General features: G+C 38.7%; 1 protein-coding gene across 5 annotated transcripts in view; it reads left to right on the top strand.

The window, feature by feature from the left end:
- DENND2B (DENN domain containing 2B) overlaps positions 1–16,765 on the top strand; it is a 179,139-nt gene that overhangs the window by 25,207 nt on the left and 137,167 nt on the right. Inside the window, exon 6 of one of the 5 annotated variants that reach the window (XM_045038930.1) lies at positions 3,121–3,173. The exons of the other annotated variants lie outside the window; for them this stretch is intronic. The gene's annotated coding sequence lies outside the window, so the exon portion shown is untranslated. The remainder of the gene's footprint in view (positions 1–3,120; positions 3,174–16,765) is intronic. 5 annotated transcript variants of the gene reach the window in all.

The raw sequence follows: 16,765 nt of genomic DNA, 5'->3' as shown, positions 1-16,765 counted from the left end.
AAAGAGCCTCTAACTGGAGAGCTTGCTTACCCCATTGATAGGGCTTTGATAGGTAAAATTCTCACGACCGGCTCTAATTGTATCAGGACGACTCAGTTTGGGTTTTGGATCTCAGAGGAATGTGACTTCTCGGCATAGGGGATTTAGACTCCAAAGATATCGGTTCAAGTTCCAGCTTTGCCACTTTTGTTTAGAAGTGTCTGGAGTTTGATATCAGAGGGATTTCTTAGCTCAGTTTTTCTGGTTCTTCTAGGTGAGGGTAATGCTCTAGCATCAGACAGAGTTCATGCCCTGATTAGTCCCTTGGTTCCTTCTTGTAGTTTGTTATCTTGTGTCACCTGAAAGCCATTTTGTTTCATCTGTAGCCTGTAGTTATAGATCAGAAAGGAAAATCAGCTGGGATTTCCTCTAGAGAATGGCAAGTCTCATTGTTGGTGATCTTTTGGTAGGAGTTTCTGTGAGAATGCTGTTAAGTTTTGAGAATTGAGGTTTCAAATAGCGACTTTGGCAATGCTCTTATTTATTTATTTATTTTATTATTTTTTTCCACTATAAAGGTTTTTTTTTTATATGAAATTTATTGTCAAGTTGGTTTCCATACAACACCCAGTGCTCATCCCAATAGGTGCCCTCCTCAATGCCCATCACCCACTTTCCCCTCCCTCCCACCCCTCATCAACCCTCAGTTTAGTCTCAGTTTTTAAGAGTCTCTTGTGGTTTGCTTCCCTCCCTAACTTTTTTTTTTCCCCTTCCCCTCCCCCATGGTCTTCTTCTGTTAAGTTTCTCAGGATCCACATAAGAGTGAAAACATGGTATCTGTCTTTTTCTGTATGACTTATTTCACTTAGCATAACACTCTCCAGTTCCATCCACGTTGCTACAAAAGGCCATATTTCATTCCTTCTCATTGCCAAGTAGTATTCCATTGTATATATAAACCACAACGTCTTTATCCATTCATCAGTTGGTAGACATTTAGGCTCTTTCCATAATTTGGCTATTGCTGAAAGTACTGCTATAAACATTGGGGTACAAGTGCCCCTATGCATCAGCACTCCTGTATCCCTTGGGTAAATTCCTAGCAGTGCTATTGCTGGGTCATAGGGTAGATCTATTTCCAATTTTTTGAGGAACCTGCACACTGTTTTCCAGAGTGGCTACACCAGTTTGCATTCCCACCAATGGTGCAAGAGGGTTCCCATTTCTCCACATCCTCTCCAGCATCTGTAGTCTCCTGATTTGTTCATTTTAGCTACTCTGACTGGTGTGAGGTGGTATCTCAGTGTGGTTTTGATTTGTATTTCCCTGATGAGGAGTTACGTTAGACAGTGCTCTTAGTTAAATGTCAGAGATGTTTGGTTGCATTTTTGGTTCATTGCTTACTCACACAGTTGTTAATATTTTTGTATTTGGTAAGTATTTGTTATTTTTATCATTTATTAAAGGAGTGATTTAGATTTTCTAAGGTAGCTGAAAGCTTTAGAAAAATAGGACTGGGGAATCCTTTTGGTTCTCAGATATAATCTCCTGTATAGTACAACCATTTGACTATTTTAACTCACTCTGCCTCCAAATATCCTTAATCTCTCTCAAGTGATTTGCTGTCTCTCAAGAGATTTCACAACCTCTCTAGGAAATATTTTCTGAGCTTTCCAGACTGATAATCACAGATTATCTCCTTGTTATTAGCCTGAGTTTTCTTTTCATGTTTCTTGCTTTCACGGTTTTCCCATCCTTCTTCAACACACAAATGTTCACAGAGGGAACAAGTTGTCTTTCCTGGGCCCCAGTGGCAGCTACCAAATGTGCAGATTGCCCCTCTGGACTCATCCTTTCTTTCTCTTTTTCTGGCTAAACAAGCTGAGCACTCTGTATTTTTCTTTATACAACTCTCTTTTTAGACCCATGATTATACTTGTTGCTTTGTTTTTTTGTTTTATGCAGGAAGTCAATATCAGATATGTAAGCAATTACAGGTTTCAGTGAAGGGAGCCTTTTGGAAATAAAATGTGCTTTTTCTTCCTATCGGCATGAATAATTGTGTAGCATATGTAAATACTGAAGATGATCTTCTAAAAAAATATCAAAAGAATTTTGCCTAAGTTCCCTTTAAGAGCTTAAAAAGAATCCAGCCTTTATAAGATTACTCTAAAAGTAACAGACTATCCCAATTGAGGCCCTTCTAGAAGTGTGGGAATCATTTGTTTAAACCAGAACTTAGGATACCCAAGCAAATATGATAGAAAGAATCTACTTAACACTTTGTTAATAGCGTAAGAAATAAAACTCTTTTTTTTTTAAATTTTTTTTTCCACGTTTTTATTTATTTTTGGGACAGAGAGAGACAGAGCATGAACGGGGGAGGGGCAGAGAGAGAGGGAGACACAGAATCGGAAACAGGCTCCAGGCTCTGAGCCATCAGCCCAGAGCCTGACGCGGGGCTCGAACTCCCGGACCACGAGATCGTGACCTGGCTGAAGTCGGACGTTTAACTGACTACGCCACCCAGGTGCCCCAATAAAACTCTTTTTAATGGACATTTTGTGATAAAGGTCATAGTGATTAGAATATATTGGGAACCCTGATTGTCAGTGCTCTGGAAACTACTTTGAGTAGACAAATATAAATGTTAGTGGCTTTTTGTCTTCCTTTGGTGTGAAATTGGGATCTTGGATGTTAATTTAACTAAGAACAAGTTTGAATCTAGGTATTTGTGGATTTCCCCTCTACCCTTCTCCCTATTCTTTTTATTCTGAAGGCTAATTGGAGTGGAGTAGCAAGTGCCTCTAACCAAGCTATCCTTGTGTTGGGATGTTTTATCAGACACTGGTCTGTATTATTGTCATTCATACACCCTTACTTGTGTTCACCATTTATTGAATATCTGCTGTGGAAAAAGCACTGGGTTAGTCCTTTTTAAGCATCTGTTTGTTCTCTTACTACTTTTTTTTTTTTTTTTTTTTTTTTTAGTGAACATCATATTAGGTGTTTGATGAATCAGTGAATGGGTAAAGCTAAAAAGTTAGAAATTATTTTTGGATGTGGGTGTTGGATATCTCTTGATTTGAATGCTGCTGTTGGGAAGTGGCCATGCTTATATCATTCTGCCCTCTCTTCTAGGTGCTGTGATGACCCTTGACAAGGAGGCTGAGCATGTGGGGGTATATTTTCTAGTGAGTGAACAGGGCCTGGTTAATTATTTTTGCTACCAGTTGTGTTAGATTACATTTTCTATTGCCAGGAACTTCACTTAGCATAATATCCACTGCAGTAGAAAATACCCAGTGGTTGGTAGTGAGAACTACCTGGAGAGGGTTTTCCTAAAGGTCTGTTTTGCCAAGGATAGATTCTAGTTGCTTGGATCCAAAGGGCTTCTACACAGACCAGAGTGATTCTCACACTGGGACCCAAGGGGAATGGAAATTCTCTTAAAATGTTTTACTAGTATGGGAGGGAAGCCAAAGCTTTTGTTTTTCAATGGACAGTAGAATCTGTACTAGAGATGAAGAAAAGCCAGCTTACAGATGAATATTTAGTGCTCTATAGGGTTAGGGAAAGCATGGAAAAATGGGATTTAAGGTCAAAGTGTTCATTTGAGTCCTTAATGTCAAATTAATAAAAAAATCAGTTCCAAGGGTTTTGTTTTGCTATTTTTTTCCATATCTGTGTTTTGACAGGTCACTGTCTTAAATTAGAATAGTATTTAGGACCAAAACGTTTATATAGCAAGTGATATAGTAGAGTCATGGGAGATGGGCAGAGGCCACTTTGTGTCTTATTTCAGATGGACCATTTAAAAAATCCCCATGAGTAGCTTAGTGGTTAGAGTTAGTTTGAAATAGCTTTGCTGAAAGGTATTGGTAAAATAACATTTATCAGTTTTTGTTTATTCCTGATTTAGATAAAAGCAAGAAAGCCAATTTGAGAGCTGTATCATGTGCCCAGCCCTGCCCACATACAAGTTGCCTACTTAGTTCCCATGTATTTGTCACTGTTATTGGTCCCTGGGAGGCCAGGGGTAGATCTCAGGGTATGAGGCTCAGACTTGGTTGAAACCACATCAAGAGGTGCCTGGCTGGCTTAGTTGGTGGAACATGCGACTCTTAATTTTGGGGTTATGAGTTTGAGCCCCATGTTGGATGCAGAGATTGCTTAAAAATAAAATCTTCAAAAAAAGAAGAGCTGGCCCTGATAGGTTACTAGGGCTGTGGGTGTAGGGAAATGAGTGGATGGGACAGGAAAGAAAACCAGAAGAGCATGTAGTTCTGTGGAAATCGAGTAAAGAAATGAAAAAGTTATAACTCTTTTTTTCCCTCATTGACTTAGACCTCCATTCCATTGAAAACGTTTACTACTTGAGGTTATTTTATGAACCCTCATAGTAACTAGGTGAAGGCACTGTGACTTCTGTACACTGATGGGAAGGACACTCCTAGATGATTCTCTGGATATGTATTTGGGTTGTTTCCATTCTTTCCCTCTTTTTTACCTAGGCTGTGATGCTGTTTTGTTTTTTTTCTTAAGAAATATTCTGGCTTTGGTGTCTAGAAATTTTTAGGGCTATGGGGATCGGGGGCAGGGGTGCTGAGTGTGACATGTTGCCAGTATGAGAGGCTTTTACACCTAGACAAATTTCCAGGAAAGAGGGTCAGAAAATGTATACACAAAATCAGAAGGGAAAATGGCATGGCAGGTAGTGTGACTGCTTTGGCCATTGTGACTGTGTCTGCTCAGATGGGCCTGATGGTTGGATGATGGAATGGTACTGAGAATATTTTATAATCCACATCATTTCTTAAAGATTTTTTTCTTTAGGAAAAAGCATAGTACATTACATTGATTTTTGTTTTGAAATTTACATGACCTATCCATAAGTGAGCATACAGAGAAATGAACTTTCTTGAGATCACACAGCTCAAAAGATGAAGAGCCAGGATGTGAACCTAGACAGTTACACACTGAATGCCAAGCCTGTAACTGGTTCTGTATAGCCTCTAACTGGTCCCAGCTCTTCTGCTGTCCCTTTATAGTCTCTTCTCCACATAGCAACCAAAGTATTGTGTGTGTCCCCTACTTTAGCCCTCATATTTAGAGTTCAAATTTACTGCCCAAGTCCTTAAGTGCTCTAGCCTCTAGTCTTCCCACCTGCTGTCCACCGTCCTCCCCATCTCTTCTGTCTCAGAGCCTTTGCCTTGTTCCTGGGATATTCTTCTTGAATATTGCTAGTTTGTACCCTCCCTCATTTAGGTGTCAGCTCAAATGCATCTCCTCGAGGAGGCTGTCCCTGACCATCCTATGCAAACTTCTCTTAGTGAATCTTTAATCCTTCCTTTGTTTTTCTTTCTAAAATTATATTACGTATTTGTGTGTTTTTCCTGTTTGCTTTCACAAATAAATAAACTTCGTGGGATTAGGGAGTTGGTCCATCTGTTTACTGGTATTCTTGCTTTTTAGAACAGTATGTGGAAAGTTTTCTTTAAATATTTGTTAAATGAGTAAGTGGTGTCATTTGCATTTGATGTTCATGTTTAACATGACTTCACTTGGATAAAAATAGTAGAGGGGAAAAGGATATGCAGGTGATACATACAAGTCTGGGTCTTACTTGCTTTTATATTTATTACCAAGGCTTTACCATAATATCTGGCCAAAAAAATGCTCAGAATATCTGAGTTGAACAAATGCACAGTTTGATTTATTTTGGATTACACACAGGAGTTCAGAGAAGGGAGAGAATAGTGTGGACTGGAGTCCTTAGAGAAATTTGTGGAGGACTTGTAGGCTTTCAAGGCGAGATTGAGTTTGGTTGGTTTGTTGTTGTTTTTGTTATTTAAAGCTGGAAGGACTCTTAAGATGATCTAGTTCAAGCTTCTTGGTTATAAATGGGGAAACTGAGCCCAGAGAGACAAGAACTTGCCCAAAGGCACACATGGTTTTGTTAGAACCATGTCTGGAATCCAGGTATTTTGATTCCTAGGTCAGTTCTCTTTCCTCTATACAGTGCTTCCTTCAGAATGAAGGAGGAGCTTTGAGGGGTGGGAAGTGACTAGGAATAGCATGAGCAAAGGCTCAGAGGCAGAAAAGATGTTGGCTTGTGTGGGATAGAAATTGGGATGGAAATTAGGCCATGTTAATTGAATCAGCGAGTTAATGAAAGAGATCCATGGGAGATATAGTAGGCTGTAGAAGCTGTGTAAGACCAGATCCTGGAGGATTATTTTTTTTAAATGTTTATTTATTTTGAGAGAGAGTGTGTGTGCGAGCAGGGAAGGGGCAGAGAGAGAGGAGAGAGGGACTCTCAAGCAGGCTCCACTCAGAGCCTGAAATGGCTGATCTCATGAATCGTGAGATCATGACCTGAGCAGAAATCAAGAGTCAGACTCTTAACTGACTGAGCCATTCAGGCACCCCCAATATTTTATTTTTAAGTAATCTCTACACCCAGTGTGGGGCTTGAAGTAATGATCCTGAGATCAAGAGTTGCATGGCTCTACTGACTGAGCCAGCCAGGCCCCAGATCCTGGAGAATCTTGAATGTTATCTTGAAGAGTTTAAATTTGGAATGACAGGGAGACATGTGAAAATACTTTAAATATTGTTCTGTATTTTCTCTTCAGTGAAGGTGACAAATAATGTAATATAGAAAATGGAGTATAATTGAAGAATAAGTTGGAGCCTTGTAGGAGTTAGGAAGCCATTATAATAATCCAGATATCAGTGTAGTTTGGGGAGTAGTAACATTTCAGTTTGTTTTGTTTTTGTTTTTAGAAATTGTGTATTTTTTGAAGATGATATGTAATTCTCTGACAAAAGGTGTGCACCCTGATTTCTAAGAGAGTTTGGGAGCAATAAGCCTGGAGAACCAGTATTTTACTTTATTTAATTCCATATATGTTGTAAATGAAATTTTAGTGTCTCGATGGTAATCCCTCTTAAGAAACCCAGGTCAGGTTAGTAAAGTAGGGATAGAAGATAACACTGTCCTCCATGTGAAGATCATGGTGGAGAGCATGGGCAGGGGCAGAAGGAGCAGATGGGCAGTGAATGAGAGCAGCTTCCAAAGGAGAGTCTGGACCTCTCTGTCACAGGTACTGCATTGTGGCTGGGGAGTCAGGCATCCAGGGTCCTCAGCCTGGCACCATTTCTTTCTTTCTTTCTTTCTTTCTTTCTTTCTTTCTTTCTTTCTTTCTTTCTTTCTTTCTTTCTTTCTTTCTTCTTCCTTCCTTCCTTCCTTCCTTCCTTCCTTCCTTCCTTCCTTCCTTCCTTCCTTCCTTCCTTCCTTCCCTCCCTCCCTCCCTCCCTCCCTCCCTCCCTCCCTCCCTCCTTCCTTCCTTCTCCTTGGACACAAGAGGTCAGTGGGAGTAAGAACCAGGCTCCTGGGCCCACAAATGCTTTGGATGGATTGGTTGTGTTGAAGCTCGGGCCTACTCATGTAGTCCACATAAGTTTTCAACTGGAACTGATGAGAATAGACTAATACAACCCTTACCAAGCCAGTGAATTGGCACAGGGTATGATACTTTAAAAGTTTTTCCATCCTCAGGAATCTTTTTCCATCTCTAAGGGAAAACTTTAAAAGTCAGCATGTAAGTGAGAACACAGACCTTTAAATAATATCTCATACTGGATCTGAGAATTTGAGTTGCAAAAAAATCCTGGAGCATTTAACATTCAACAAATACTTATTGAGCAGGACCTGTTAAACACCTAATAGTGTGCTTAGTATTGGAACTTTAATCTTTTGATCATGCTGCATCAAATGTTATTAATAAGATATTAACATTTGGCTCTATTTCACATTCAGTTTAGCCCCCAACATTATATAGCTCATCCATAAACCCTCAGTTAGTTCAGACTGTTCACTTACGCTTGCAGTCACTTGTTGAAAGTTTACTATATAAGAGGCAATATGATGAATGTTGAGGCAGTTTTGAAGGTGAACAAGGATTAGTGAGGGTCCTCAACTGGTCACCTGGAATATAGCAGGTGGATCTGGCAGCTGTTAAGTTTCCTGGGATTCCTAGCCCAAGAGGAGGGGGTTTCAGCAGTAGTGCATCCCTCTTCACTTGTTCTCCTCACACTAGGTCCTCCCCTGTCCCCCTTGCCACTGTTCTCCAAGCCTGTCTTTAAATTTAAGAGAAATCAAAATTAGCTCCTTTGCATTAAATTGGGGAAGTTCCATTAAGGGCAGCACTTCTCTGACGAAACGTTCAATAAAGTTTGAAATGTTTCCCAGAGAATCTCTTGTGTGTGTGTAATCTCAAAGAAGAGGCTTCTCCATGGGAACTTTCCTCCTTCCTCTGAAAGTTGCTTTGCCTACAGTTGGACACACAGTATGCAGCATTCGGTATTTCTCAGGCTCTTCACTTTGGCCTGCTTCACTAGCTCTTTGTGGAGATGCCAGGAGGGGCATGTTGCCTTGTTTTTTTAGAGTGAATGACACAAATGAGAGGGAGGCAATCATGCTAAGTTTTCCCATCATTTGGAAAGGCAGCTGCTCAACAGAAGAGAGGCAAAAGAAGATGGATGCAGAAGAGTGTTTCATCGAGGCTTTGAATTGCCAATTGGAGTGAGGTTGTTTTCCCCTCCTTTGCTTGGTATCTGGAGCCAGTTTGTACATTGTCTGTTGGGGTTTGCTCTGCTTTATTCATGTCTGCAACAACACTGAGAAGCATATTTTATTCTTAATTTTGGTACCCTCTTCCTGTGGGATCTCAGCTATCTTCAGGGCTTCAACTATTTCCTTTTTTTTTGCTTATTTATTTATTTTGAGAGAGACAGAGACAGTGCAAGTGGGGAGGGGCAAAAAGAGAGGGAGAAAGGGAGAGTGAGAAAGAGCACGTGCATGCAAGTGCATGAGTGAGGGAGGGGCCAAGGGAGAAGGGGAGAGAGAGAATCTTAAGCAGGCTCCACACCTAGTGCTGAACTGGTGCTCCATCTCATGACCAACCATAAGATCATGACCTGAACCGAAATCAAGAGTTGGATGCTTAACTAACTGAGCCACCCTGGTACCCCTCAGATCCTTTTTATACCACTCATTATATGTGATCCTGGACAAGTCACTTAACCTCTCCGTGCTTCAGTTTCCTCATCTGTAAAATGGGGGTAAAAATAGTGCCTACCTCCTAAGGTCTTTGTGAGGACAAATGAATTAATATATGTAAAGTACTTAGATGACCTGGCATGTAATTTAGTGTGTATAATTATTGCTGTTGGACTGCTGGATGATCCGCAGGCCTCTCAAAATTTCCCTGTTTAGTTTAGTACCTATCTCTATAAAGCTGTCTTTCTTCTGTATTCATGAGCTCCTTTATTGATATCAGAGTCATCTCTGATTTCTCCTTTTTTCTCAGTAATCATACTCGAAGTCTTGTCAGTTACATTTCCCAAAAGTCCTCCTCACTGTCTTGCCTCCAACTCAGTTAAAGATTTGACCATCTTTTTTGTGGAATGCATCCTTAATGTCTCAGAATGCCTGCCCCTGGATGTTTTTCAGTCAGTCTCTCAGGCTGCTCCCAAGAGTGATCTTTCTAAAATAGTTTAATTATCATAGTTCCTTTCTAAAAACCCTTTCCTTTTTTATGAGGAGTAACATACAGTAAAGTGCACAAATGTTAAACATATAACTTACTGGCTTTCAACATATGTAGTCACCCATGTAACCACTCTCAGATCAAGATATAGAACATTTCCAGCTTTATGTCTCTTTTGAGGTAGAATGTGCATTCCTACCCCTAACCACTCTTTTATTACCATTTGTTTTGCCTTTTTTCTTTTCAAATCTTACAAATACTTAAAATAGAATTCTTTTTTACAGTTTTATTGAGAAATAATTGCTATACATCACTGCATAAAACTAAGGTGTACAACATGATGATTTGATTTTCATGTATCATGAAATGATTATCACAGTAGGTTCAGCTAACATTCATCTTGTATAGATATAATAAAAAGAAAAGAAAGAAGGACAGAATAAAGAAAAAAATTTCTCCTTGTGATGAGAACTCTTAGGATGTACTCTCTTAGCTGCTTTCCTATATGTCATATAGCGGTGTTAGCTATGGTCATCATGTATGTTACGTGCATAGTGCTTATTTGTCTTGTAACTGGAAGTTTGTATCTACTGCTAACCACTCGTGTATCTCCATTTTGCTTTTTCTTGATCTTTGTGTAAATGAATCATAAAAACCTTTTATTGATTCTTCTTGTTCTATATCTTTGACAGAGTAATTCTAAACTCAATGTGACATTCAAACATGTTTGTCATCTGGCTTTTACTTCAGGTCCTTTGCACGTAGCCTGCCCTTCCTGCCATGCATGTAGTGTACAAACACAATAGGCTCTTTTTCCCTTTCATTTTTTTATGCCTGATATTCTCTTGGCCTTCTACTTCATTCCCTGGCAAATTCATCCTTAAAAACTCAGTTCTAGGCAGAATCAAGCCCTTCTCTGTTCTCTGGAGGCATGATTATTATACTTGGTTACTTATTTACATGTCTTTCTCCTCTACTTATCATTTTCAAGAGCCCATGGATGGGGCACCTCCCCCCCCCAGTTTTGCACAGGTAATTCATATTTTCTCCAGAAAAATTAGAAAACAGAAACAACAAAAAAAACCCCAAAACCCATTATATAGAGATGACCATTGTTTACATATATACCAAAATATATACCAACACTGTCATTCATTCACAAAATAGACATTCATTCACAAAATACTAAATATCTGCTTTGTTATTTACATTTAGTTCCCCCCCTACTTTTGTTGTTATAAAAACACTGTTGAACATCCTTATGCCTATATTTTAGTGCAGTTTCCTGATTATTTTTGGAGGATACATTTGTAGATGCAGATGAAAGAGATGAACATTTTTAAGGACTTTTGATACACTTAGCCAAATCACTTTCCAAAAAGTCTTTACCCTGGGTACACTTCTGCTAGGGTAAGAGTGCATGTTTTCAGCTGTCTCTGCGAAACTAAAAAGAAGGAAAATGGTATTTTGTAAATCTGATAAGATAAAAATGGTTTTGCATTACTGTTTTAATTTGCATCTCTTTGATTGCTACTGAGGTTGAGTATTTTCTCATATGCTTAATACCATTTAATTTATATTATATAATTTATATTTCTTATGTGATTTATATGTTCATGTATTATATTTGTACTGATTTTATCAATGTTTTTAATATTAAGAATATTAAGTCATATATACTACATATATATCCCTCAGTTTGTCATTTATCTAACTTTAATTTGTTTCTAAATATAAACATTTTAAATAATTTAATGTAGTGAAATGTATTAGTCTTTTATTATTGTTTAAAGTTTATTTATTTATTTTGAGAGAGAGAGAGGGAGAGAGAGTGCACGCATGCAAGCATGCATGCATGGAAGAAGGACGGAGAAAGAGGGAAAAAGAGAATCCCAAGCAGGCTCTGTGCTGTGAGCCTGATGCAGGGCTTGATTTCATGAATCATGAGATCATGACCTGAGCTGGAATGAAGAGTCAAATGCTTAACTGACTGAGCCACCCAGCCACTCCAAATTTATTAGTCTTTTAAATAATTTTTTTACCTGTGGTGTCATTCTTAGAATGATCTTCCTGAGGGAATATTAGATAAATATCCATTATATATTTTTCTACTTCTTTTGTAATGTCATTTTTTGCATTTAAATCTTTACTCAATCTGGAACTTATTCTGTTACAAAATCATACTACTAATGATAGCTAAATTTTTGAGTGCATATTATATGCTAGGCACTTGCTTCACTTATACTGACTCATTTAAACTTTCAACAAACCTGTGCTATAGGCACTGTTAGTATCACTGTAAATTGACTTGCTGAAGGTTGCTCAGCTAGTAAGTTGCAAAGATAGGAGTCAAGTTCAGATAGTTGAGCCCCAGAGCCCATGTCCTCAACTGCTCTGCTAACTTAATTTTTTCCCAATGACCTAATGTCATTTTTTAAGGAATCCATTCTTTCGCCACTGTTTTGAAATTGCCAATTTTAATCATGTTAAATTTATACATATACTTAGGTATGTTACAAACTTTTGTTCCACTGCGCTGTCTGTCTTTTTTGGTGATAATGCCACACTGTTTTAATTTGTGTAGTTGAAAGATGGTATTCTCCTCACCTTTGCATCCCCAGTGCTTAGCAGTGACTGCTGCCTTGTAGGTATTTAATGAATATTTGCAGAGTGATGTCACTCTTGGAGGTTCATGGATAGAATTCAGAGGGTCTGCAGCTTGGCTAGGAAAAAATTACATCATCATTTTCATTGATCCCAGACTGAAATTTAATATTTCTTTTAATTATGAATATAGGCAATAAAGCACAGTAGTAATAGCACTACCTTTGACTTCGTCATGGATATTTGCCAGGGTGAACCTTAGGTTAAAAACTCTTGCTTTATTGTATTTCTTTCTTGGGGCCATTTTATCTTTGTGTCTCATACCTAGGCAGTGACTGATACTTAGTAGATGCCCAATAAATATGCTAATTTTAAAAACTTTTAATTTTCAAATATGCACAAAAGTCAAAGAACTGCATAATGAACTCCCATAATGACTTCTTCATCCAGCTTCAAATATTATCAGCATTTTGCCAGTTTTGTTTTATCTATCCTCATTTCTGGATTATGCTATTTTACCCAATGATATTTCAGAAAGCAAATCTAATTGATAAGGACTTGAAAACATATAGCCTTTCTTTTTTTTTTTTATATATTTATTTAGTTTTTGGGAGAGTGCAAGCAGGGGAGGGGCAGAGAGAGGGGACAGAGGATCCAAAGCAGGCTTTGTGCTGACAGGCTGATAGCAGCGAGCCTGATGGGGAGCTAGAACTTACGAAATGTGAGATCATGACCTGAGCCTAAGTCAGATGCTCAACCAACTGAGCCACCCATGCGCCCCAGCCCTTCTTTTTTTTTTTTTTTTTAATGTTTGTTTTTATTTTTGAGATAGAGAGAGAGACAGCCTGCTCACGAGCAGGGGAAGGGCAGAGAGAGAGGGAGACACAGAATCTGAAGTAGGCTCCAGGCTCTGAGCTGTCTGCACAGAACCTTATGCGAAGCTTGAACCCAGGAACTGTGAGATCATGACCTGAGCCGAAGTCAGACACTTAACTGACTGAGCCACCTAGGTGCCCTCGAAAAACATATAGCAATTCTTAATAAATTTAACAAAAGTAAACTAATTCCTCAATATCATCTGTTACCCAGCTTGTATTTAAGTGTCCTCTATTGTCTCAAAGGTGTCTTTTACTTAAATTGGATTTTTGAATTGGGATCCATGTAATACCTACACTTTGTATTTGGTTGATATGCCTCTTCTTGCATGTTAAAGACATTATATAAATTATTTGTTAACTTATCTTCATGTTCTGATACTGCTCCCACCCTCCTTCTCTGTTGCTTACTTTGGTATATTTTTACTGGTAACTTATTGTTGACAATTGCTCTTTTCCCCATTTAACATTTTATTCATCATTTTAGTAAATTGTTGATTTTGGTTATTTAGTCTTATTTTTAAAACTTGCATCATTTGAAGTTGTTCTTTCAGCCATATTTTGGACTGAGGTATGTGATGCATAAATTTCTTAAGATCAAAGCTCTAACAGATACTTCTTTTTCATTTTCTCGACAAGTCTAACCTTGTTAAATAATTTCAGGTTGGGGTGCCTGGGTGGCTCAGTCAGTTAAGTGTCTGACTTTGGCTCAGGTCATGATCTTGTGGTTTGTGAGTTCAAGCCCTGTGTTGGGCTCTGTGCTGATAGCTCGGAGCCTGGAGCCTGCTTCAGATTCTGTGTTTCCCTCTCTCTGCTCCTCCCCCACTGTGTGAGTGTGCTCTCTCTCTCAAGAATAAATGAACATTAAAACAATTTTTTAAAAGTAGGAATTTGGGGTAAAAAAGTAGTTTCTCTGGGGCACCTGGGTGGTTCAGTTGATTAAGCATCTGTCTTCAGGCTCAGGTCATGATCTCATGGTTTATGAGTTCAAGCCCCACATCGGGCTCTTTGCTGTCTATATGGAGCACGCTTCACATCCTCTGTCCCCCTCTCTGTCTGCCCCTCCCCTGCTTGCACTCTTTCCTCTCAAAAATAAATAAATAAAAACTCAAAAAAATGAAAAAATACTTTTTCTGAGAGTTTTATACACATCTGTGGGCCTTAATTGTATCCTCTGTAGAATTGGAAGAAGTTCAGATTTGGGTCTTTTCTACAGGCAGAATTTTTTCTTTTCTTTATACTTCAAAAATATGAGAATGTGATAGTGTTAGTCTGTGGTTGTTGATTTTTTTCAGAATTCCATACATCTTTTGTATTTGGACCAAACTCTTTTTTCTGGACAGTTTGCTTCCATGAAAATTTTAATTACAGATTTGAGCCCATTTGCTGAAAGACTTCTACTATTTGCAGGGTGGTTCTCTGAGCTTCATTCCTTCTCATGATTTTCAGCTTGTACATTCTTGAATCTCTCTTTATCTTTCATTCATTTCTGCATATCATATCTTTTTCTTGATTTCTTGATTGGTAGCATCACTTCTGTTTTTATCACATTCATCCCTTCATTGCTTTAGTATGGACCTCCTGTTTTTACAGCCTGTACTTGTATAGTCATTATGATGGTCTGTTTTATCTCCTTGAGAATCAGGAGATGCCAACTGTTCTGATTTGATTGATTCAAATTTGAATTGAATTGATTCAATTCAATAAATTTGTTTGATTGATTGTTTACTGTGGGGAAGGCATTCCATTATAGGGATTAGCTTTGTTTTGTTTCCTAAGTTTTTTTTTCTTTGCTTATATCTTTTTCCTGTTTATTAAGTGTTCCAAGTTTACTTGTTGATTCCCCTTTCATAGTTTGAGACTATTTGGTTTGCACTGTATTTACTGAGGTTTGTGAGAAGTTCTTTTCAATATATTGAGATCCTATTTCAGCCTCATTATAAAGGGTTAAGGAATTGAGCCATTTTTAATTTTTCTGACGGTTTAATTAATGATCACCTAATTATAAACCCCCCATTTTGGAAAATGACTTCATAAAAGAGAAGTGAAATTCCAGACTCCCGTTTCATTTTTTTAAGTTTATTTATTTTTTATTTATTGAGAGAGAGAAAAAACATTACAGGGGCAGAGAGAGGGGGAGAGAGAGAGAATCCCAAGCAGGCTCTGCACTGCCAGCATTGAGCCCAATGTGGGGCTGGAATTCACAAACCACGGGATCATGAGTTGAGCTGAAATCAAGAATCGGACGCTTGGGGCGCCTGGATGGCTCAGTCGGTTAAGCGTCTGACTTCGGCTCAGGTCATGATCTCACAGTTTGTGAATGTGAGCCCCACGTCAGGCTCTGTGCTGACAGCTCAGAGCCTGGAGCCTGCTTCGGATTCTGTGTCTCCCTCTCTCTGCCCCTCCCCTCCCCTGCACATGCTCTGTCTTTTTCTGTCTCAAAAATAAATAAAAAATTAAAAAGAAAAAAAGAATAGGACGCTTAACCCACTGACTGAGCCAGCCAGGAGCCACCTCCCCACCCTTGTCCCATTTTACTTTTGTTAAGATGAATTTGAAGGAAGAGCCCTACCATGATGGGAGAAAGCTCTGTATGAAGATGTGGCTTGTGCTTGAGAGACACAATGCTTGGGCATGCTTCTGGAGAGCTTCCTGACTCCTGTAGCCTCCAGGTCTGTGAAGGCAGTTGCGCTCCTGGTGTCCCCTTTCTCAGTCACTCTGCTCCCACTTGGCTAGAAGTGGGAGAAGGCATTGCTGTTATTCATTCTGACTCTTTTGCCATTTCTGTGTCTGGTGTTTGAAAACTCCCAGGATAGCAAAGGAACAATTAGGAATATTTTTTAAAAAATGAATGACTCAGGGCGCCTGGGTGGCTCAGTAGGTTAAGCGTCTGACTTCGGCTCAGGTCATGATGTCACGGTCTATGAGTTGGAGCCCTGCGTCGGGCTCTGTGCTGACAGCTCGGAGCCTGGAGCCTGCTTCAGATTCTGTGTCTTGCTCTCTCTCTGACTCTCCCCCGTTCATGCTCTGTCTCTCTCTGTCTCAAAAATAAGTAAACATTAAAAAAATTTTTTTAAAAAATGAATGACTTAGTAACAAATCCTTTCCCAAATGAGATGGTTCCAGTTTTTGCTTTCAACAAAACTGAAAGAGTTGCCCTCTGGTAGATGATTAAAAATAATTTAAAAAAAATTTTAAATTATTTATTTATTTTTGAGAGAGAGAGAGAGAGAGAGAGAGCGAGAGAGCGAGCGTGCACATAAGCCGGGGAGGGGCTGTGAGAGAGGGAGACACAGAATCTAGAAGCAGGCTCCAGGCTCTGAGCTGTCAGCATAGAACCCGATGTAGGGCTTGAACTCATGACCTGAGCTGAAGTCAGACGCTCAACCGACTGAGCCACCCAGGCATCCCAAAATAATTTTTGAATATAGATCACTGTATAATTTGGGCATCTAACTCAGAGTGCAAAGATTGATATTGCTATAACAAAAGTTCTTTCATTCCTATGTAGTTATTTATGTGAACAAAGTTTCTTGGCCCTTGAAACATATAGACTAGAAATACAGAAATTAATGCATTTATAATAAAATTTTGCTTTTTATATTTAATACAAATTTGTAATATGAATGTTTTGATCAGTTGCATAATAGTAATAAATATAATGAAAACTCAATCCAAAAGAAATTATTTTTTGGACATTTAGAGTCTATATCATAGGATTTAAAAATATGTAAATGTATTCATATATAA

This window comes from Felis catus, chromosome D1, assembly GCF_018350175.1.
Source record: "Felis catus isolate Fca126 chromosome D1, F.catus_Fca126_mat1.0, whole genome shotgun sequence".
Lineage (NCBI taxonomy): Eukaryota > Metazoa > Chordata > Mammalia > Carnivora > Felidae > Felis > Felis catus.
Note: the sequence above shows the minus strand (reverse complement) of the source record. Positions and strands in the feature narration are given on the sequence as shown.